Raw genomic sequence first — 23,851 nt, forward strand, 5'->3', positions numbered from 1 at the left:
TGGTGGCATAATTTAGCCGCCTGGCCGCTCGCCTCCATCCCGTCAGAACGGTTCCTCATACTCGAGGAGTCGCGGATGGGTGCGATAGTGGGGCCGAGTGATAAAGGCGGGAGCCCCTAGTGGCACCCAATTGAGGGCATTCCCCTGGTTGTATTTGGATATGTTACAAAGTTTCAGGGCGTTATGGGCCCAGGTGGGGAAGGGGACACAGGAAGAGGGGGAGGGGGCTTCTTTCTAGCTTGTTGGGGTTGCCGGAGTGGGTGTTGGAGGGAGGGGGGAGGGTAGGACAGGGGGAACGAAAGTGCGATACAGAAGTCGCGGAAGGTTGTGTGATCGAATATGTATACATATCGTGCAGAGTGACAGGCGCGGATGTTGCTCGAAATAATAGACTAGCTCCAAACATCATCTCATGGAATGTTAGAGGCCTTAACAACCCAAGAAAATGTAGGCAAGTGCTGGGCTACTTAGATCGGCATCAGGCTAACATCGCTCTCCTACAGGAGACTCATCTAGCTCAGGGTAACACGCCCAGGTTTGCATCACGATGGGCATCACATCGCAGTATTACTTCTTACTCTAATTACTCTAGGGGAGTTGCAATTTTGATTAGGCGTTGGACTCATTTCATTGAGGGGGGGGAAGGTTGACCCCGAAGGCAGGTACTGCATACTATGGGGCAGGCTCAATTCGCACGATATTGCCATCACGAACTATTATGGCCCAATATTGATGACACTCACTCCATACTCACACTACGCGGTAAACTACTCACACTAGGGTGCAGACAGGTGATTTGGGGTGGGGACTTCAACACTGTTATAGACCCCAACTTGGACCGATCCTCAGCCACAGCTGCCCACTACACCACATCCCAACGCATGATGCGTGACATTGTCCGACAGGATAATTTGACTGACGCATGGCGCTATTTACATCCGACCATGCGGGAAGGCACCCACCCAGCCACGGCCCGTGGAGGGAGTTGCGGCGGGCAGGCAGGCGGGGCGGGGGAGGGGCAGGGTGGGGGTGATAAACACCGGAATCTGGATGATTGCAGGTAAGTAAACAATTAAATTAATAAAAACGAATTTCGTTCCGTGCCCTGCATCACAAAATGCAATGAATGGCGCGCTACGAAATTCGTTTTATTAATTTAATTGTTTACTTACCTGCAATCATCCAGATTCCGGTGTTTATCACCCCCCACCCTGCCCCTCCCCCGCCCCGCCTGCCTGCCCCACCGCAACTCCCTCCACCGGCCGCGGCTGGACCCACCATTCCACTGTTCACAACACCTGGGCTAGACTGAACTACTTACTTGTCTCCAAGGGTATGACACATTGGGTGGACAGGGCTGTTCATCTTGCCAAAACATTCTCGGATCACTCCCCGGTTTTGGTCGGGGTGAAGACTCCTACAGACTTGACCCCATATGCTAACTGGAGGCTTAACCCCCTACACCTTCAGGATGCAGTCTTTAAGGCTGAACTGGAGCAGAAGATAACAGAATTCTTTCCAAGGAATACCGGCTCCGTAACTAGCCTCACTACAGTGTGGGAGGCCTTCAATGTGATGGTACGCGGATGGTGTATATCTAAAGGGGGGGCATTTTGAGGGCCCTTAGGCAGACTCTGACCACACTCGAGGGAGAGTTGAAGGGGCTGGAGCGAGACCTAGCGAGCATGAAAGACACACTTGATTTGCGAGCTTGCCAGTGGGAGAAATTGTCCGAATACACGGACGCTGCTGAACGGGAATGTTAATTTCGGGGAAAACATTGCAGAGCTAGAATATATGGGGAAGGCGACAGGCCCGGGAAGTACCTCGCGGGAGCGATACGTCCCCCTAGGTTCAGGAATTATGTCACTGAGCTCCGCAACGAGCAGGGGGATACCTGCAGATCCCTACAGGACCAAATGGCTACCGTGACCGGATATTATCAAAGCCTTTACACGTCCCAAAGACAACAAACGCTAGAACTCGGAGACTACTTTGAGGACTTCGCCCTGGCATGGTTGGGCGACGGGCAGCGCAAATTTTTATCACTAGATCTCGAAGTTGATGAGATCACTGAAGCAATAATGGGTATGAAGTCGGGGAAAGCCCCGGGGTCGGATGGCATTCCCATCGATTTTTACAAGACCTATGTTACCATTTTGGCGCCCATTCTTAAATCCATATTCTAGGAAGCATTAGGGGAAGGCACGCTCCCAAGCACGATGAGAGAAGCTCAGATCCTATCCCTACTTAAGCCATGAAAGCCTCCAGATCGTTGCGACTCATACCGACCCTTGTCCCTTCTAAATAGCGATACAAAAATATTGGCCAAGGTCCTTGCAATCAGATTGAATCTCCTTTTGGAACGATTGGTACTTCCGGACCAGTCAGGGTTCGTGCCCAACCGGGCCACTTCCCATAACCTACGGACTCTCCTCGCCATTATTCAAGACATTGACCCGAGAAGTGACGCGGTGGCTGTCTTCCTAGATGCCACCAAGGCGTTTGATTCAGTGGAATGGGACTATGTGGAGGGAACTATGGCGTATATGGGGATGCCGGAATCATTCCTCTGCTGGATTCGACTGCTTTATACGGCGCCGCATGCTAGGGTGCTACTCAATGGGGCGCGTTCCGACTCCTTTGCTGTTACCATAGGGACACGGCAGGGATGCCCTCTCTCCTCTGTCCTTTTCGCTATAGCAGTAGAACCCTTATCTTCCAAGCTGCGACAGCACCACAATCATAGGAGCCTCATATATCCTTCCCGGCAAGTACTGGTGTCGCTGTACGCGGACGACATTACGCTATACATTCATAAGCCACGGGAAAATCTAAACCCGGTTCTGCGGGAAATTACTACGTTTGGGGCAATCGCAGGAGTCCAAATCAATTGGAGCAAGTCCGCGATCTTCCCCCTTACTGAGCACACTCTCCCTTATCCCCTAGACTACCCATTGCAATGGGAAGGAGACGAGTTTAAATACCTCGGCATTTATATCATGAGGGAGTGGTGTGGCTCACTGGTTAGAGGTGGCAGACCCGGAAGCAGGAGTCAGCCCGGGACCGGGGTTCAATTCCTGACGCGGCAGGGTCGTGGACCAGGGTCAGCGGACTCGATAATTCTCGCCTCGGTGCCTACTCTAACCAGGGGTCCCACTCGGCAACTCTGGGCATTAGCTTGCCTAATCTCCACAACGGCCCCATCAACGCCGGGGATGCCTGGCTTCACCTTGGGGACTCCCAGTAGGGACCATCCCACAGGGAAAGCCAGGACGGGTTCCCCAGTGGTATACCGCGCCAGGATACTCCGGTAGTAAATGAGCGCGCTACAAAACAGCTCATAACATATAACATAACATAAAGAAGCTCTGCTGAGGACAAATTACGGGCGGGCCATGACCAAAGTGATGGGTAACATTACAAGCTGGCTCAAACTCCCCTTTTCAATGGCTGGGAGAATCTCCCTGATAAAAATGGTTATAGTTCCAAAATTTTTATATTTATTCATCAACATCCCCTTTCACCTGGGCGCACACTTTTTCAAAACACTGCGTACACAATTGATCCGGCTAATTTGGGGGGGGCAAACAGGCACGCCTGAAACTTGACACTCTTATTCTACCGTATCGCTACGGGGGCTTTGATGTACCTGATTTCGAGCAATATTATTATAGCGCCCAGGCACATTTTGCTGTGTGTTGGTTTCACCCCCCCCTTACATGCCTCACCTGGCTGTAGAGGATGGACACATGGCTCCGGTCCCCCCCTCTGGCTACATATTTGTACCGTACAAAGAGCGGAACAGTGACCCCACTACGGTGGATTGGTTAAGGCACTACACTGGCTGCCTAAGGCCGAGGGAGTGCCCCAGCTTTATTCACCCAGACTCCTGTTAAAACACTGCCCCTTGCTGCCAGTCACTACTGAGCGGATTTGCTTAAATCTACTGGATAAATTGCATTATGTGACCTGGGGCGACTTATACCTAGACGGCAAATTCCGAACCAAGGACCAGTTCTTCGGGGAGGTCACTTGCTCCTTTATGGACCTCTTTCTCTATACCAGCTTGCGGCAAAGCGTGCGAGCCAAGACTCCGGAGTTCCCGAAGGCACCGGAGGTTTTCACCTGCTTACACATCCTACTCCAATCAGAGGCCCCTGGGCATGTTACTTCCATGCTCTATGCCTGAGTACGGTCGGCCCCTCCGGACCCTACGGTCAAGGCTAGGGCTGAATGGGATAAAGACCTAGATGTCCCACTCACAGATGAACAATGGAAACTAGCATGTTTGCAAACAGAAGCGGTATCGGGGAGTAGCATGCTGTGCTTAATACATTATAAATTTTTGCATCAGATATACCATACGCCAGCACGCCTTCATAAGCTCCGCCTTAGCGATAACAATAGGTGCTCTAGATTTGGTCAGAGTCCCGCTGAATTCATTCATCTGGCATGGACGTGCCCCCAGGTTGCGGTCTTCTGGGAGGAGGTCACTAGGGGACTGGCTGATATGCTGGGTACACCCGTGCCACTACACCCCATCACGGCCCTGCTAGGATTGGTAAGAGACATTCCAACGCCGCATCGCAAAGTCCTGCTTATGGGCTTCCTACTGGCCCGACGACAGGTGGCTTGCAGGTGGGGTAGGGGCAGAGCGCCTATATTCAAGGGTTGGATCCGGGACATGTCCACCTGGCAGGAATACTTACATGTATACGCAGACCAAATGCCGTTGAAATCTCGGCCGAGAGATATATGGGGTCCTTTGATAGATTACCTAACAAAGACGCAGGGGAGGGATGAGGTGTCTGATGAAGAGCTGGCTGAGAGGGTACAGGATGTATGAGATGTGCGAGTGTTGAAGTATGCCGGAACGTAGAGATGGGAGGTCGTTTGGATGGGTTAGGTGGGAGTTGGGACGGGGACGGGGGGGTTCAGTTACGACTAGTACCAATGTTGGGGCGAGGAAGGCCTTTGACGATGGAAGTGCCCTAACCCGCTGGAACTCTGGACTTATGTATGATCACAACCGAGAACTTTCGTACATCTGGTTGATTGACTCTTCTTTCAAGCCGCACAGGGAGAGCTGGGAAGGGATTATTGGGGAGGGAGGGGGAGGGATGATTATAAGTTGGATTGTTTCATTGATTCTGTACGGTAATACAGATAACGTTTGCATGGTACCCGATTGTAATGCACTGCTGCAATTTGAAAAATACCTATAAATACATTTTTTTTAAATGCTTTTCCTGTCAGATTCCATCATCCTTAGGAGGTGCTACCCTGTCTCTAGGTGCACTTTAAAAATCAGGAGAGGATTTGCCTTTATGGTCAAGAGGAGAGACAATGGTGGAAAGGTTCTCTGTCCAGAAAAACTTGGGGGTCAAAGGAGTAGGGAGCTGTGCCCCTGTCTCATTCCTTGTGGACTGCCATAGAGGGAGCTCCAAGAGAGGACATCACAAGCAAAAATATCACTGTCCTTGCTTGATGATGAGTAATGTTTTGGTTTTTTAAAAGCATACAGTGTAAAAGAGGAAGAGCTGTATGACATCAACGAAGATTATGACATTGAGACACCACTCACCCATCAGGATTTACAGAATCCTCTGTTTCCATTCACAGATCTGAGGAATGGATCAGCAAGGCATGGAGGTGCCCTCTACTTCCGACTGTAACTACTTTCGAGCCAATTCTCTTACTGGGCCTCTGCTATCCAATGACTATACCAGCCTCACAACTCTGGCTATTAATATTCCTTGTCCATCAGCTCATCCTTTGCCTCAATGAGCTTTCTAGACATAGATATCCAGCACCAGGGGATACACCCCTTGCTACCCACTGCTCATTTGGCTTCTTCTGTGAAGAGATCCAAGACTCCATTACATCACCATATGCCTCGCAACTATTAAGATCTATCCATTGTTCGCGGCACTCCAGACACTCAATACATTTATAACACTCACCCTCTAAACATTTATTAAGGCGAACATCGTGTAAGGTGGTGGAGAAGGAGACAGAGACCAGAGTATGAGGTGATAGAATATCTTTATTTGAGTTATGAATGGGATCTCTACTAATGTAAAAAAGAAACAAAAGCAAAAGTCTTTCTCAAGGTCCTCTTCGCTCTCTTCCCTCATAGAGCAAGGATGTCCTTCGGCTTTTGAGATGCTTTAATTTTAAGGGCTTGTTCTTGTCATCCAGTCACTCAGGCCACCAGGAAAATGGAAGAACAAGGAAAGAAAAGAGAGAAAATAAATCTCTTTTTAGGAGTGTTGGCTACTGGGTAATTCAGTGTCAGGGAAAAGGGAGTAAGGGAAACTGCACCCGACCTTCACCAGTGTGAGCACACATTTTTATCAAGGTCCTTGTCGTCTCCCTTGCTCCATTCCACCCAGAGCGGAAGGATCCAATATGCGGTTTAACCCTCCTTTCACTTCCGTATTTCCCCTGCCCCACACAGCCTCTAACCGGCCCGTACCTTGTGAAGCCACAACCCTCCTGGGTCGTGGCCGTCTCTTGAGCGTTGCCGAAGTGGGTCCGGCTTCCTTCTTTGGAGATTTGGGGTCAGCGCTTCTGCTCGACCAGTTTCTGTCGTCTCTTCTTCCGCAGTAAGGATTTCTCACTCCCGAGGTCCTGGCTCCACGAAGAAGGTTTCAACGTCTCGCTCCCTCACCGGCAGTTCCTTCTTCTGCCATTCGGGCTCCCGACCAGAATGCCAACGTAGCGCCTCCTCTTCCTGTTTGAAGGCCCAGGGATCATGTGACCAGCCCACGTGATCGGCTGACGTAGGCTGAGACCCAGGGTCCTTAAAGGGACAGCTCTCCTCCTGTTTGTAAGACGGAGTCTGCAAGCAGAGAAGGGAACAGGGAGTTAGGTAAGGGGGTAATTGATCAAGTTCGGGTCTGAGGTGGGGTGGTACTTCCGTTCCTCGCCATACAGTACATCACATTCATCTTCACCTTTTTCATGGCCATCCACTTCACCACAATCTGGAAAATATTTGCCAACCTTGACACAGCCAATTTTTGAACTTTCTCCCATTGATGCCATCAACACATTCAATGACATTATCACAATTCTGGAGGTCTTCATCAGAGGTGCAAAAAACTATGTATTCCGATACCACTACTTTGGTATTAGTGATATTTGAGATTCTTAATCAAAATAATCCTCAAGACTTTTGTTCCCATTAGTCCCAGGTTTTGAGCCAGCAATGGTGCTTTTCCTTATTCCAACTCTGGTGAAAGCAGTTCCACCCAGGTCCCACAAAACATACAGAGAGCAAGATCAGGATCTACTAATTCCTCTGACTGAACCCTCCTCCTGACTCTGTCATCATTTCAACAGCGAGAAAATACCATACAACAGCTCCTTCTTTTACTGCTGTTCGAGACAAGGAGAATGAAAAATCGACTCAGTGGAGCTAAAGATGAACAGCACATCTGTCACTATGATGAATACCAAAAGTGCTACAGTCTTAATAGGCAGACACAAAAGGTCTCTTTGGTACTCATTCTAACAGTTTTGTGAGAGATGTGCATAGAAATCACTGTGAGAATTTTTGAGGAGTGCTTAATGAAGGCATGATGATATCAAACCATGTTATTAGTGCTGCTGCAGATACACCCATTCTTGAAGCCCACAGCTACTGCCATGTCATCACCTTACAGTGGGCTTCATGGCTGAGGCTTATAGGCGTCAAACCTCTTGCACCACCTCAGTTGGCACTCATCCGTACAATGGGATTTCCCTAATTACATTTGAAATTTAGGGCCAGATTCATCAAACAAAAAATCTGCTCGCGAAGGGCCAGATTCTGAGAATGTGGCCCTTTGTGAGCGGTATTTTTGCATTTGGGATGCATTATCCCAAATGCAAAAATCACAATTGTAGAAATCGCTAAATTGCGATTATTTGCATTTAAGGAATCGCAATTTGCGATTCCTTAAATGCAATGAATGACCCATTCCTAGATTGCGAATTAGCAATCTGGGGCCGCTATTTCCCGCAAGTCAAACTACGTGGTAAATAGAAAAAACTTAGAAAAATGCACTTTAGTGCATTTTCTAAGTTGTATGTTACACACACACATGTCCTTGGGACATGTGTGTGCGCAACACCAGTGAACATTACCATTTCAGGGGTGCAACAGGGTGTCCATTGGACACCCTGCCACCCTTGAAATTGCAGCACATTTGCGATTAGCTAATTGCTAATCGCAAATAAGGGATGACTCCCCATTCATTCCTATGGGCCTTTAGGCCCATAGGAATGAATGGGAAACCATTACTTATTTGCTATTAGCAATTAGCTAATTGCAAATTAGGAATCAGTAGGAATCGCAAATAATATTGTGACTCCTACATGCATACCGTTTTGCGAGTCTTTAATAGCGAATCCTTAAAATTCGCTATTAAGGACTCGCAAAACATGACTTTGATGAATCTGGGGGTTAGTCCTTATGAGATACTGATCTAGAAAAGAAGAAGAAACATAAGACATATTCCTACAAAATATATGGTGCTGTTTCCTGAAGATCCTCCAAACCCTTCTGTGACTTTAGATGCAACTTCAGAGGCAGCCTTACCACCACCAGAGGTGCCACAGGTCCAGAGCCAAAGGGTCACCAACTACCAGCAGCAGCAGGAAAGCCACAAGCTGAAGTGAAGCAGTGACATGTCACATCCCCTCTTCTGTTACCCTCTCTGGTGCGGCAAATCATCTAAAAATACTTGGAAAACTAGAAATCTTTCAGAGACAGCATGTGACGATTGTTTTAGATTCAGATGCCCTCTGCAGGTGATTCCCCAAAAGATGCCACCCCCTACATCAGGAGAACTTTAAGTAAAAGGTCTACATTCTTTTGCTGAAACAATGGAGAGATTTCCCACCTTCCCAGAAAGACTTAGGAATGGATTTCTGTTATACTCTGGTGATAATGTAAGGTCCTAAGAATGAATTGAGACCCCGGGCCGTGTAGATTTGAAACTGGCAGACTAATGGCTATGGAAAGACGTTTTCAGTATACATTCACTCCATCAAATCTACCCGCAGCTCCCTCTGGTGGATTGGCTTTGCTCCATAGATTTTCAGGATGCACACTTTCATGATCCAATAGCAAACAAACACAAGATGTTCCAACGATGTATAGCAGGCCACCATCAATATAAGTGCAAGGTTTTTCAACTGGGCCTAAGTGTGTCCCAAAGACCTTCTATACGTGCATGGCTGTGATCACATCCTATCTCAGAAAACAAAAGATATTCATCATTCCGTATCTGGATGATCAAGGCCTCAATACAGCAATTGCCTCAACAACATTCTAGTTCATTTTAAAGATTCTCAATTGGCTGGGACTACAGGTTAATCAAAAAAAGGCAACATCAACTGCAGTACAGAAGGTGGATTACCTGGCAACAGTTCTGGATACCTTAAAGTGAAAGGGTATGCTTCATAGGACAGATGGTTTTCTATCCCTCAGAAGTGTTGAAATTTTTTTTCAAAACGAAACATTCAAGACTGAGACAAATCTCGTCACTCCTGGGTTCGATGGCATCATGCTTTTCCGAGTACCCTATGCTTGTCCTTACATGAGAGCATTGAAACAGTGTTCAGAAGATCAGTAGTGCCAGCTATCAGGCAAATTCGGGACATTGTAACTCTGACTCCTCATGCAACCTCTAGAGATAACGTGGCATTCATTGATAGTTACCTGGTCTGTCAACAGGGCCCATCTTATGCAAACAATTACCTTAATGAAGTACCCCAGAACTCGTGGTCTTCCGATAAATGCCAGTTAGTCCTGTAGCTGCATATGGTAAGCTTTCTAGATTATCTTTACTGCTGCCTTGTCATTTCTGCCACGTTTAGAAGATTCTCTCTATTACGTGTAATATACTGAACAGTTGTACCTTTTCGATGTGTTTTTGTTATCTGTAGAGTTCCTCAAAACAATACCATATACATAATGCGTAAAATGAAAAAATTCAGTTAAACAAAAAAACTGTGCTATTTTTTAAAGTATTTTTTTTAAACGGAATAGCCTGTGACAAATTGTAATTTTATCAGCATAGAACAACTGTTTCACAGTCTCAATACATCCTTGACGAAGTGATGTACATGAGAAATAAATATCGGTATTACATAGAGTCTCCTTTGATTTATAGAACAGCTTAATATATTCCAGTTAAACATAAGTTTTGAATTTGTAATATTTTTATCTTCTCTGCTTCGAATGATATATGCAAAGACAAAGGTTAAGGTCTCACATTATGAAGGCAAAGGCTACAATATGTACATTATAAGAATTGGGAGTTGAGAACGTGTAATAAATTATTGCACAATGCACAATCATTGATTCTGACTGCTGTGTACAAATATGCAACTGACCTGGGTACTGATGCATATGTGATCCCACCTGTCCATCCTCATCCTGCCTGGACCGTACCTCACCCTACCCCTCCCTTGCAGTTAGGGAAACTATCCGGTGCCATGTCAATCACAAATATTGAACTCAAAATATATGACTATCAATAGCTAATGTATACGAATTCCCCAATTAAAGTCAGATGAGTTCGCCATGTTATATATATTTTCTCGTGAATATAAACCAGTTTTATGAATGTTCATCAGAAACTGGTGGCAGCACACGTCAGTTATTTATGTAAAGGTAAAATCGTGCCTTTAAAGAGGAGAATTTATAGAAAAAGAGAGAAAGGGCAATTCTTTAGCATCAGTGGTCTTGTGTAGAGTTTAATGGGGGAGGTGCTTTCAAGGTGGCAGAAGCTAATATCCCTTTTTATCCACTACACTGAAACTTGCCATCCAAGGTAAGAGAATAAGGATCAGAATGTAATGCAGGAACTGATTCGTATAATATATATCTGTATACAATGATGTCAGCAAGATAGTTTATGGTGTTCCTGCTTGTCATTGTCATCCGCAGTGTTCCGAAGGTCACACGTTTGAATATAGTCAAGGCCAACACAGCCTTCAATCCTTCTGAGGTCAGCACATTAGGTTCTATTCAATAGGTTAGTATCAACCTTTGTGATTTATAGCAATGAGAAACGGTAGAAGTGTGTTTAAAAAAGCACTATATAAAACATGCTATTTTAAATCAATAAAAAATCTGAAAAGACAAAGAAGTGCTTGGATGTGTCATCGCGGACAGGTTCAGTACACAAACTGAGCTATATCAATTCCTACCCTACTCTTCCCTGTTAATTAAATAATAAAGACGAGTTTACAAGTGCTGTGACGTGCACGAGTCATGGCCGGTCCATCTCGACAATGTACTGTGTGTGTAATTGCAATAAAAGCAATGACATAGTAAAACTGGATAATAGGCTGGAAACGCTGGCCTTTGGTCAAGGATTTCCTTAAATGAGCTGGATGCATTGTTCGTCCAGTACTCATTAATTAGCCAGGGCCTGACTTCACAAGTGATCTGTGAAGGCCTCTCTTCATGACTACACTTCTTGCTCAATGAGCGGCGGCAGTGAATGACAGTGAGCGCGACAGAGGGGAACGAATAGGCTCAGGGCCAGCCCTAAAAAATGCCAAATTAGGAAAGGAGACAATACTGTAATGCTGATTGTAGAAGGGCACGGAATGGATAGGAACAGTATAAAAGGAATCCCGATCGATGTCACACTTATCAAAAATATGGGTAACTAAAATAATCATACGTTTTGTAAATCTCGATTTCGAAGCCTGTGTGTTGAAAATGCCTACTCTGCATAGTAATTTAAATTGCACTCAACTGAAACCGTCAGTAAAAAATACAGGCATGTTTGGCTTCTTCTTAAAGCTATTTTCAATTCTCCTCTTCTTCATTTTTGACTTGCAGAGAAAAATAAAACAAAGGCATGTAAACTGAAAATCTGAAATGTAGGTGTTCAAAGACAACATTTCAGCTTAGATCTACATCCTTGCCCTCTGTTCACAAACGCGAGCGCACACGCACACAAACACACAGCCACACAATCACTCTGACATAAATAAACGCCTTCAACCCAACTTATACCTGCGTCCCCATAGACACATATGCATATTTGCATGTACACACGTATGCTGGTAACTATACGCTCTGTTGAATTTGTAAAAGAATACGTGCCATCCTTAATGCCATGATGACCCCCATTTTTGGACTTATGCTGGTGATTACTGACTCTAAAAGTACCCTTCACTCTGCTAACCAGACCCAGGGCCAGTGTTCTGTGCTCTAAATGTATATGGTACTGGGTGTAATTCTAATAGGCAAAGACAACCTTCCTGTAAGTGCCTAGTATATGGTAGGGCATGTAGGTTTCAAGACCCCAGTAAACTTAATGCACTTAAGTGTGCACTGCTGTGGTGTCTGGCTGTTAAAGCCAGACCTGCCTTGCAGGCATGTTTTTAAATTAAACAATGTCCAAATTCAACTTTGGAAGTATAAGCACTTCCAAAATTCAAAATGGCCTTTTATTAGTTATAAGTCACCCCTAAGGTCTGCTTTAGGTGCCCTAAGGGTTTGCCATAAAAAGCAGAGACAATATAAAAGTTGTTTTATGTGCCCTGCAAAGGAAAAACAACCTAAGTCATTTTTCCCTATTGTAGAGCTGCTAGCCCCACAGGCCAACATGCAGAAGCCTTTATTAAATGTAATAAAGTCTATCTTTGCATTTGAGCTTGCTAGCAATCCATTCAAAGTATAAAAAATAATGGTAACAATATATCCAGCAACTTGCCAATAGTGGATTTTATATAACTATCACAGGAAAGAAGTTTTAGACCTTACTATTGTGAAGTTTCCTAAAGTAACCCTGTAGCAGCCTCTTCTGATTGGTCAGCCCATGAAAGCCTGAGCCGATCTGTTCCCTGAGTAGGTCTGAAGAGGCCTAGGGTTGGAACAATACCACCATTTGGTGGGGGGAATTTTGCTTCCTGGAGAAGCCAGGGAGAGGAGTGGGGCTGGGGAGATAAGCTGAAATTTAAAGGCAGGAGTCTCCGCCGAAAACAGATGTCACAGGATCTAGACAACGCCCAGTGCTTTGATTTATAGCCAGATGGAAAGTCCCCCTTAATCATAATAGGAGGGGGGCTAGACAGGGAGTGTAGTCAGCTGTTAGCCACAAACACACCAAGGAAAGATTTTCTCCATTTTTGATTTTTAGGAGAATAGTGCATTCTGGGTCACAAATATGCCCCACTTTGCAGGAAGTGGTAATAGTAACAGGAGGAGGTTTAGTCACCGTGATTGGTGTGCCCCCTCTGCAAGCCCAGAAAGGGGGATACATATAGCAAAGCTGCAGAAGCTCTTCAGAACACTGCCTGGAACAAAAGTATAAGGACTGCCCTATTGGACCCTCAGACTGCCCCACAGAAGGCTGACACTCAGAAAGACTGCACCTGTTACACTATCAAGACTCCACACACAATGGACTGTGTCTGACATAGAGGTAAAGGAGTGGACTCCCTGATCAGCAACAACTACAACAGGCCTGGAAGAAGTCACCTGCAAAGTCAAAGAGAAGACTTTACCACCTGACCAGTTACATCTGGATTTTCCTGGATTGCACAGGTGTGCTGCAGGAAACTGAGTCCTAGCTTCCCAAAGGGCAATCCAGAGTCTCTAAACCCATGGACTGAACTAGTAGACCCATTTTTCCCCCAAAGGAGCCAACAAGAAGCAGGATCTCAAAGTTTGGAAACTTTTTGAAAAGTTTGGCAGAAAAGCTCCAGTAGGAGACCAGCTTGACATCGAAAGTCAAGCAGCCGTCACTGACTTGCGAATTGGCCAGACCGCGCTGGTTTGTGCCGCTCAAAGCTCTGGAGCTCCTCGCTGTCTATGACAAAGACAAAGAGCTCCAGAGTCTCACAGCGGAATCGCACTGCAGCAGGTAGTTGACATCAAATAGAACTCCTGATCCGAGGAACCTGAAGACTCGCCATTGAGAGAAAAGCTCCAAGAACATGAAAGATTAAGGTCCTGATTTAGATCTTTACAGTTTTACTGCCGTTCTGCCACAGCAGCAGACCCAAGAACTCTGATAAAGTCGCTGGTCGTTCGCCAGCCATACTTAGATGCATACAGGCTGACTCGCTGTCTACATCGATGGAGTGTTTCCTGACAAGTTCTTGCCACACAGCTGCAGACTTTAATGCTGGTGAATAGTGCGGCATACTGCTGCTGTCGCGGCAGACTCCAATGCTGGCAAACAGTACTCCACCTATTTAGATTTCACAGTGTGTTGGTGGTCTCCTAGCAGTGGTTCTCTGACAGAGGGTGTCTGTCAAATGTATGCGCTTAACAATGCACCATCACTGAGGCCATTGCATGGATGCAAGTAGAACACACCAGATGTCCATTGACCAAATAGAAACACCTGCTTACCATACCATACAACACACTCCATTTCAGCCCATGATCCTTTGCAATTCTACTGCACCACAACATTTTCCACCAGAGATTTTGAGAGGTACATGAGGTTATTTCGTTCCTTTTTCCGGGTTATCTTATTTGATTCATTACCTTGTGGTTAATTTTCTTTATTTAACCCAATTTATTTGCAGAATGCCAGGCTCCAAAAATCCCCGTTTTGCTGAGGGAGAATTGTTAGTCATGGTGGATGAAATCATAAGAGTAGAGTCACAATTGTTTAGAGTTCAAGTCCAAAATACACCCCTATTTCAGAAAAGGCAAATGTGTGCCAGAATAGTTGACAGAGTGAATACTATAGCTAACAACCTGTGCACACAGGTGGAAATTAGGAAGAGGAACAACCTGCAGGGAGGGTGATTTCCTAGGCCTTCCAGTATCACCTGGAGGCCAACAGTCCTGGTGGTGGTTCTCCGAGGCCCCCTTACAACTCATGCCCTGAACTCTCACTAAACCTCAATGTCCTGTTTGCTTTTAAGTGAGCTGTTGCCAATGAATTCTGCACGTATTTTCATAGCATAGAAACCTCAAACTGTCTAATTCATGTCATTTAAATTATGTGTGTGAATTTATTGTGTTGCATCTAAGATTACAGGTGTCAATCTCCATTACATGTCACATGATGTTATGGTGCCTGTAAGAGTAACAACATCAAAAAACTCATTACCCATATGTGTGTTATATTGTAAGTGTCTGTCCCATTTCTGCTACGTATTTTCCACAGGTATGTTCCACTAACCATTTTGTAAGTGTTGGACAGTTGTTATCAAAATGATTATAACCACCATTATACGCTGTTTCTGTTTTCTCAAAATAATATTGCAATGTCATATTGTTCAATACCTCTTGTATAACCAATTTAAACATATGTTATTGTCAATGTTATTGGGTTTTTATAAAGCACGCAGCAACCAGAAGGCATCCCGGCGCTAGCTCCTAGGACCATACCTGTACAAACTAATGGGAGAAAAGCCAAGTCTTCAAGGCCTTTCTGAAAGCCAGTAGAGTAATGGAGGAACCAATGGAAATTAGTGAAGCATTCCAGAATTTAGCAGCACCCAGGATAAAGCGTCAGCCTATCCACTTGGTTTTTTTGAATCTGGCGACTGTCAGGAGCTTTGCTCTGGAGGATCGAAGAGTTCTGCTGGGAAGATAGCAGTCCAGTCTTCGTCTGAAGAAGGCAGTACCCAAATTTTGGGAAGCCTTATAGGCCATACAGAGTGCTTTGTATTTAATTCTTTTTATGAAGGTGAGCCAATGAAGGTCCATGATCACAGGTTTAATGGGACAGAATTTAGGCGTTCCAGAAGGATGTCTAGCAGCTGCATTCTGGAGGACCTGAAGCCTGTGAAGATGTTGCTGTTGCATGTTCAAGTACAGACTGTTGCAGTAGTCTAGCCGAACAGAATGAGCGAGAACACGACGGTTTTCCGGCCATCTAGCAGTATGAAACAAAGGATTTTTTTAAACATTTGTATGGTAAGGAAAGTTGAGGAAGTAACAGAATTAACCTGATCACTAAAGATAAGGCTGTGATCCATGATAACGCCTAGATTTTTTACTTTTGTGGCTGGGATAGGGAGTGAGCCCAGGTCTGCCGGCCACCAGGAGGGGGACAAAAAGGAGGTATTGTTACCAACTAGGAGGTCTGGTTTTTTTTTGTTCAGTTTTAAACAGGTGTGGCCCATCCAGGTGCTAACTGCTAGCATGCATTAATGGAAGCAGTTATTAACATTTGAGTCTTACTTAGAGATGGAAACAACAATTTGCATATCCTCCAAATAGGATGTCAGCATTAACTCAAAAGATCTAATTATTGGGGACAGCTTAGTGACCTAAATGTTGAATAAAGTCAGACTGATAGAGGACCCCTGCGGAACGCCACAAGGGAGGAAAAAGGGCTTGGAAGTTAAGGAATCTAGTTCTACATATTGCACCCTATCTGAGAAAAAGAATACAGCAATGTGAGTGCAGTTCCCTGCACTCCTATGGACACAAGTCGGTGCAATAAGATACCGTGATGAACCATATCAAAGGACGTCAAGAGCTCCAATAGGATCAAACAGCTTGACCTCCACCATTAAGTTCTTCTTTGATTTCCTCTACTGTTTTTAGCAAGGCAGACTCCGTACTATGGCCTCCTCTAAAGCTGAATTGTGTATCATGGAGGAGGCCAGAGTGATCGGACCAAGTAGGGGGCAAGGACCCCTGAAAGCTGAGACGAGGTTGGTTTGAAAAATTGTCCTCTAAAAGATGACCTGCCAAGTGAGTGGTCCTTCCACAAACTGGTATATTTAAAGCTCTTGTTTGAAAGTGGTGTGTGTTGCTTCCTGAATGTTGTCCTGTTCTTCTCAAACAATTGAATTGATGTCTCAGTTTCACAAATCTAGCTGTATTGATACAAATATTGTAAAGTATGCAAATTTCTATGCTCAATATAAGTGCTACTTGCAAAAATTGACTGGTCCTTCCACCAACTGGTATATTTAAAGCTCTTGTCTGAAAGTGGTGTGTGTTGCTTCCTGAATGTTGTCCTGTTCTTCTCAAACAATTGAATTGATGTCTCAGTTTCACAAATCAAGCTGTATTGATACAAAGATTGTAAAGTATGCAAATTACTATGCTCAATAGAAGTGCTACTTGCAAAAATTGACTCTGCACAGTTCACATGATGACCAATGCCAAACATATATCCAAGTTGTAGAAATATCTGTTTTGAAGTCAGTTAGGCCTTGAATTTGTCAATAACACTGATGTTAGGTATACTTAATAATCACTTCATGAACATTTCAATACATCTTATTACTTGATTTTTTGAAGTTGTACAGTTTGAAATTGCTAAACATTAGGGTAATAGGTGCAATACCAACGAAAGCTACAATCACTATACTTTCTACCTATCTTTTCTTTTAGATATGTACATTGTTTGTTAAAAAAGATTTGAATGAACAGTACACACTTTTACTAATAAAATATTCTCATTTTCTCAATAGGTCCGACTGGGAGAGCATGTGGCCAGGAATATGCCACTGAAGAGACCCCACTCCAGTCCAGGATCAAACTGTCAATAAGGACAACACTCCTAGTAATCTGGATGACGATGAGGAGCCTGGTTCATCTGGTCAGCACAGGCAGACAGCCCCAGTGAGATTCATTGCACCCACACCAACACCTCCCATCCCAGCTGCAACACCCCAGCAGCCCAAAGACTCAACTTCCTGAGTTCCTACCACTGTGACACACTGATTGTGTGCCCCTCAGTCCTGGGTAAAGTTGAGACCACAGCACCACCAGCTCCATCTCACCCAGGAACTAGTTGGATGGGGCACACTGGGCCAAGAGCACAGAGTAGTGGGATTAGAGGTTGTGGGAGTGATAATGTGGGCCAGCATAGTGAAGCCACTGAGATCATTCTCACCCAGAGCACCATTGACCAAGTCTTGGAAGTCTATCTTCAATCCCAAGACATGATGGGCCAGGTACTCACCAAGCTCTGGTAGATAAAGCAGTTGCAGAGGGAGCTCATTTATCAGATGGAGGCTCACAGCTCCAACATAAGTTCCCTGACCAGGGTGCTGCAGGACATTTATACCCATATGTGAAAGACGTTCCTAGCACAATCTACCCCTTCTTGTGGGCATACAACATCTGGCTCATCTACATCTGCCACAGCAAAGGAGGCCCTGCCATGGAAAGAAACAGGCCCTGCAACTGTGGATCCAACCTCCCCACAGAAGAAGATGTCCATGCAAGACCTCTGCCACCACCAGCAAGAAACCCCAACCCTAATTTCTTTCAGTGTGTGCCTATCATTTACTGTGAAAACTATTTCTAGACCCATTTGCCTTTCTGATGTCAGTCTTATTTTGGACATAGGACTTTACAATCAATGAGGAGTTTGCCAATGTGAAGGGAGAGTAGCTAATGATGGCACAAAATATGCTAACACATGACGGATTACAAGTCCAATGCATTCTTCAAATCTTCTATTCAATAATAGTGCAAGTTACGGCAGTACAAGATTTGTACGTCTAAAGTCTGTGTCTGTCTATCCCAGGATCAACCCATGTTCCCTTTGTACTGCAAAACAGCAGCATATACTTCCAAATGTCACAACTCTGAAATGTCCAAATGGAGATGACATGGTGAAGGAACCTAAAACAGATGAAAACAAAAGAATTACCAGTAAAATATAACATGATAGGCAGATTACAAAGTCAGCTTTTGGAGGACACAGTTTCACAAAACAATCAGAGATAAACAATGCAACTCAACACAGTAGTCATGTGTCAAAACCTTGATTTTCCCTGAACTTACCATTCCTAATGAATTACCACCACATACTTCTCTATTCATCACATCAATATTTGGTGCAAGTGTGAAAGTGATAACATGTAAAGATATACTTATACTCATGAGAAGAAGCAGTCATTTACATCTTGATGTAAGTTAACCCCTTTCCTCTTCACCACTGCCATCTTCATTTGGCAATTCAGAATCCTCACCTAGTGTCTCGTCATGGTTTCCATCCTCTGAGATGTAAGGGATGTTTCATCGGAGGGCAATATTGTTGAGCATTTAGCATGCCACAGTGATTTTGCACACCTTATCTGGTGAATGGAGGAGGGCTCCTCCACCAGTTTTGTCAGACAATGGAATCTTGCCTTCAGGAGCCCAAAAGTCCGCTCCACTGGCTGCTGTGTCCTTCCATGGACCTCATTGAAGTGGACTTCACCCAGCATTGTTGGATTCCTCAGCGGTGCCAACAACCATGGTTGTTTGAGATAAGCTGAGTCTCCTAGATGGAAAACAAAAAAAGAGCCCAAAAATGTAACACAATTATAGATTTCCCAAACAATATTATGAAAATGTGTACTAACAAATAAGCCAGGCCTTCTCAGGTCTAATTTGTTACATTTGAACAGGTATGGAACTGGTCCGTAGTACAAAGGAGTCATGGGCACAGCTGGGGAAATGTACACAGACAATTGTGATGTACAAATCCAGTAAGAAGACAATTTGCACGTTGATTGAATGGAAGTGTTCCCGACTCCAGGAGACATGTTCTCTGGCATGTGGTGGCACTAAGGCAATATGTGTGGTATCAATTGCTCCAATCACATGTGGTAGGTGCAACAAACCATAAAAGTTCCCCTTCACATTGGCTAAATCCTGCTGCCATGAAAACTAGATGATGCCTTTTGATATGTGTCATCATTGAAGATAGAACTTCTTGTAACACCACTGAAAGTTGGTTGTGACATTCCACCAGATACTGCCACAGTGTATCGGAAGGATCCTGTGGCCACTAAAAGAAGTACTGCCATGAGTTTGACCATTGGAGTTATAGATTTGAGATTTCTGTTGTGAGTCTGAAGATCTGGTGGCAGCTGATCACATAAATTCAGTGTAGTTTGCCTATTCAACCCGAACTTCTCAATTATATTCCTTTCTTCCATCGTGGTAAGGTATGGAAATGGGTGGTATACCTGAGGCTATCATCTCCTCACTCTCCCAGGGTTCATATGTCTGCACGGGAAAATACATTTGAACATTTAACACATTTTCCACAGCAACATATTTGGTAATTATCACTAAAGTCATGTTGTTCTACAAAATATATATTCTCTAACTACTTATTTGAATCCAACATTTGCTTTTTGTCCTTTATTCTTCACAAATTACACTTAATCCTAATCTAAAATCAAAATTTGAAACATTTGTAATGCATTTCAATTGTATTATTTACACATTACTTTTTAAAATATTTCTTTCTCCAAATATATTGTCAACAGAGGTGTAAACAACACCACACTCATAATACTTTCCAGCACAGTAACACTCTATATTAAATGTTTGTTTTAAAAAGAGTGTGTCCATCCAAGTTTGTATATGTAAACAACATAGACCCCATTTGTAGTGCTGGTGGCGCACTTAACAGTCACAAACACACTATTTTGAAATTCCAAAATGGCGGGTGCCTGACATCGCCCATAGGACATTTGGAATCGGACGGGCGTGATGGATGTTCAACGCGTAGTAGTAAGTAAACGCCACGACTGGCACAGCCATTAGCTAACGTTGGTGAAAGTAACATATGAAGACCAATGGCTGTGTCTGTCTACACTGATGATCGAGTATGTCTCATACATGTATACGACAGTTGGAATAAAAGCTAATTTGCCTTCTAACACTGCTGCTATCAAGACCTACTCCCCTTTTGCTGCTATTTATTGCCTCTGAGAGCAACAATTCTAGGTCGAGCAGGTGAGAGGTCCACTGCCTTCTCACCAGAGGTGCTGGATTTGCTGGAACAGGAGGTCCTTCCCCAGTATGGCCTGCTCTATGGCTCACCAGAGGAACAGGTACAAGTATGAAATGTGTATGAGAATTTGTCTAACTGTTTTATTTTCCATTAATACAGGCTACAATGTCCCTTTATGTCCCTGAGTGGCGTGCTGATAGTGACGTGAACTGTCATATATTTTGTTTCTTACAGAGGACAATGATGTTTGGGATTTCTAAGCACTTTACAATGTTAACAAATGCCAACATCAGTATGTGTTGTGTGTTTAAAGACCTGGATTCCAATTGGTGTGCACGGAGAGAAATGGCTGGGTGCAAGCCGGCGAGGGGTAGTGAGCAAAAGAAAGATTAATTAAACCCAAATCTTTGTGCCTGGAGCTGAATGTCTGCATTCTCCAACATTCCGTCCATCAAGTGTTCCTTTTTCTTTTGTTGCCCTACGTGGGATAGGTATGCCCAGACATGGGCCCCATGCTCACTGCACCACTGGATTCAAGCTATCCTGGCTGAGGGGTGATGCACCTAAACAAGTCTCAAAATGCTTTTTTTCGGTCCAGGCAGGACCTGGCTTGACAGTTCTAGCTGTGAAGGCTGATGTGCATATGGCTGGGTCCAAACAGGGGTGGCGTGATGAGCAAAAGAACGAAGAATTATACCTAGATCTTTGTGACTGGAGTTGAATGTTTGCTTTTTTCAACATTCTGTCCATTAATTGTTCCTTTTGCTTTTGACGCACTAAGTGGGAAGTGTATGCCCAGACGTGGGTCCCATGCTCACTGCACTACTAGATTCAAGCTAGCCTGGCTGATGAGAGGTGATGCCCCGAAATTGGTCCCAGGATGCTTGTTTCTGGTCCAGGGAAGACCTGGCTTGGCAGTTTAGGCTGGACTGTTCCCATGAGGAACAGGGCTAAGACTGATTTGCATATGGCTGGGTCCTAACAGGGGTGGCGTGGTGAGCAAAAGAACAATAATCCAGATCTTTGTGAATGGGGGTGAATGTTTGCATTGTTCGGCATTCTGTCCATCAATTGCTCCTTTGACATTGAAAACTCACATCATGGAAATGAGGAAACACATTATATACTCTTTACAACAGTACAAAAGAAGAATTTCTGTACCAACATAATATAAATGATGTTAGCTATGTGTGTGGTCCCACAAATCACTACCTATATTAGGGGTCTTAAAACAGTTGTGTGGGAGTTACTGGCCACTGTGTTTCTACTGCAGACACCACTGACACTGAGGAAGTGAGCTGCATCTAGGGTAAGGGGAGAGCAATGGAGACTACCAATGACTCAACTTCTTCTTCGGAGGTATCCTCCAGTGAGAAATCTCTAGTGGTGGTGGGCTGTTCATATCCCACTCTTGTCCACCACCCAGAGTACCATCTCTACCCTCCCTCCTGCTCCCCCACAGTAGACCACACCCACCCCCTGCCCCTGTCCACGTAGTTGCACTGAGTGAAGAGACTATTGACCCCCTCACGAACATCGATGTAGGCCAGACTGCACTATTGAATGCCATCCAGTAGCTGGGCTGCCAATTGCAACATATTGGTAGCTGAACTGGAAGGCAATCACAGTGCTATAACCGCCTTTCAGAGGTATTTTCAAGGTCCAGCCTCCTTACTGACTGCAGCCTCCCAACTATCCCAACATTGTGCCCCACCTCAACCCTGTCCCCATCTAAATTCCCTATTCCCAGACATGTCTCAAGCACACACACACATTTTACATGCACCCACTCACACGGACACAAGCAGCATACCCACACACAAACACAGGCGTGCATCCAACCAGACAGACAGACACCACCCCTGCTACCAGGACAACCACAGACACCACACCCACCCCCACACCCACAGGCACCACACCCACCACCAGCCCTGACACAGATACCACACCCACCCACATCTACAGACACCATACCTACCACCACACCCACATTCACCACCCCACCACCAGCACAGCCATTGACACCACACCCACCACCACAGTTACAGACACTGCAAACACCACCACAGCCACAACCACACAACCACACCCAGCACTTCCACAGCACACACAAAACAGAAATGCCCAGACTCACAATACAACACACATAAACAAAGCAGAACACACCCAAATGTTCACAACATGCACCAGACACATAGACCCCTGCACCCTCAGCAGACACATGCACAACAGACACTTCAACTCCCTCTACCTCCCAATCCCAACTCCCTCCCGACCATCCCAATTATTTTTCCCATGAGAGTCTTGTTTGCCCTTTCTCAGACCCCTGCCACACCCAAACCCACCCACCCAAATGCACACTTACCTCTACCACTCCCAATCCATCCCTTCCAAATCCCAACTCACCCCTCAAAAGACAGGAACCACTCCTACTACGCCCCAAGGTGCCCCTAAAGAAGGCAAAGGCCCGATCTCAAAACCACACACCCCCTCCCTAACCCAGGACCACCACTCCCAAACCCAACACCACCCTAATATTATGGCAGATATAAGCGGGTCCGAGGTCTGGACTTCCAAGGCCGACGACGAAACAACAAGCTACATTAATTAAGAACTGTGCAATATGCAAATGTGGCCCACTGGAGGGCAAACAGTGATTAAAGAAAGAATTGAGGCATCATACTTATCCACTGGAGGGAAAAATAAAGACTGCAAGAAATAGTCATGCCAGCATGCTTTGCTTTGGCTAAATCCACCAGGGGGGGAATAAATGGCTGACATTGGCGAAATGTTTGAGTGGTCTGCAGTAATTGTAGGATGCGAGTGTGCCAGTGAACAAGGACAATGGCTGTCTGAAACGCAAAGGGCAAGAAAATACGGCGGCTGTATTTGCCGGTTCTTTCCATAATATTAGAAACCTAATGGGGCGTGCGGCTTGGCTTCAGGACAACAAATGGAAACATATATATATAAAGCTGGAGGAGGCATTTATTAGTGGGAAGGTTGTAGGTTCTGTAATGTCGCGATACGTGACGACCGAGTTACGTCGTGACGTATGCACCACATGACCCTAAGTGAATAAAAGGTCAGGGGCGTGCTCACGTCGGCCAGTTGGCGACGCAGACGACTACCTGCAGTTAGCAACCACCCAAGGCTCTTGT

The sequence above is a fragment of the Lissotriton helveticus genome, chromosome 10 (genome assembly GCF_964261635.1).
Source record: "Lissotriton helveticus chromosome 10, aLisHel1.1, whole genome shotgun sequence".
Classification (NCBI taxonomy): domain Eukaryota; kingdom Metazoa; phylum Chordata; class Amphibia; order Caudata; family Salamandridae; genus Lissotriton; species Lissotriton helveticus.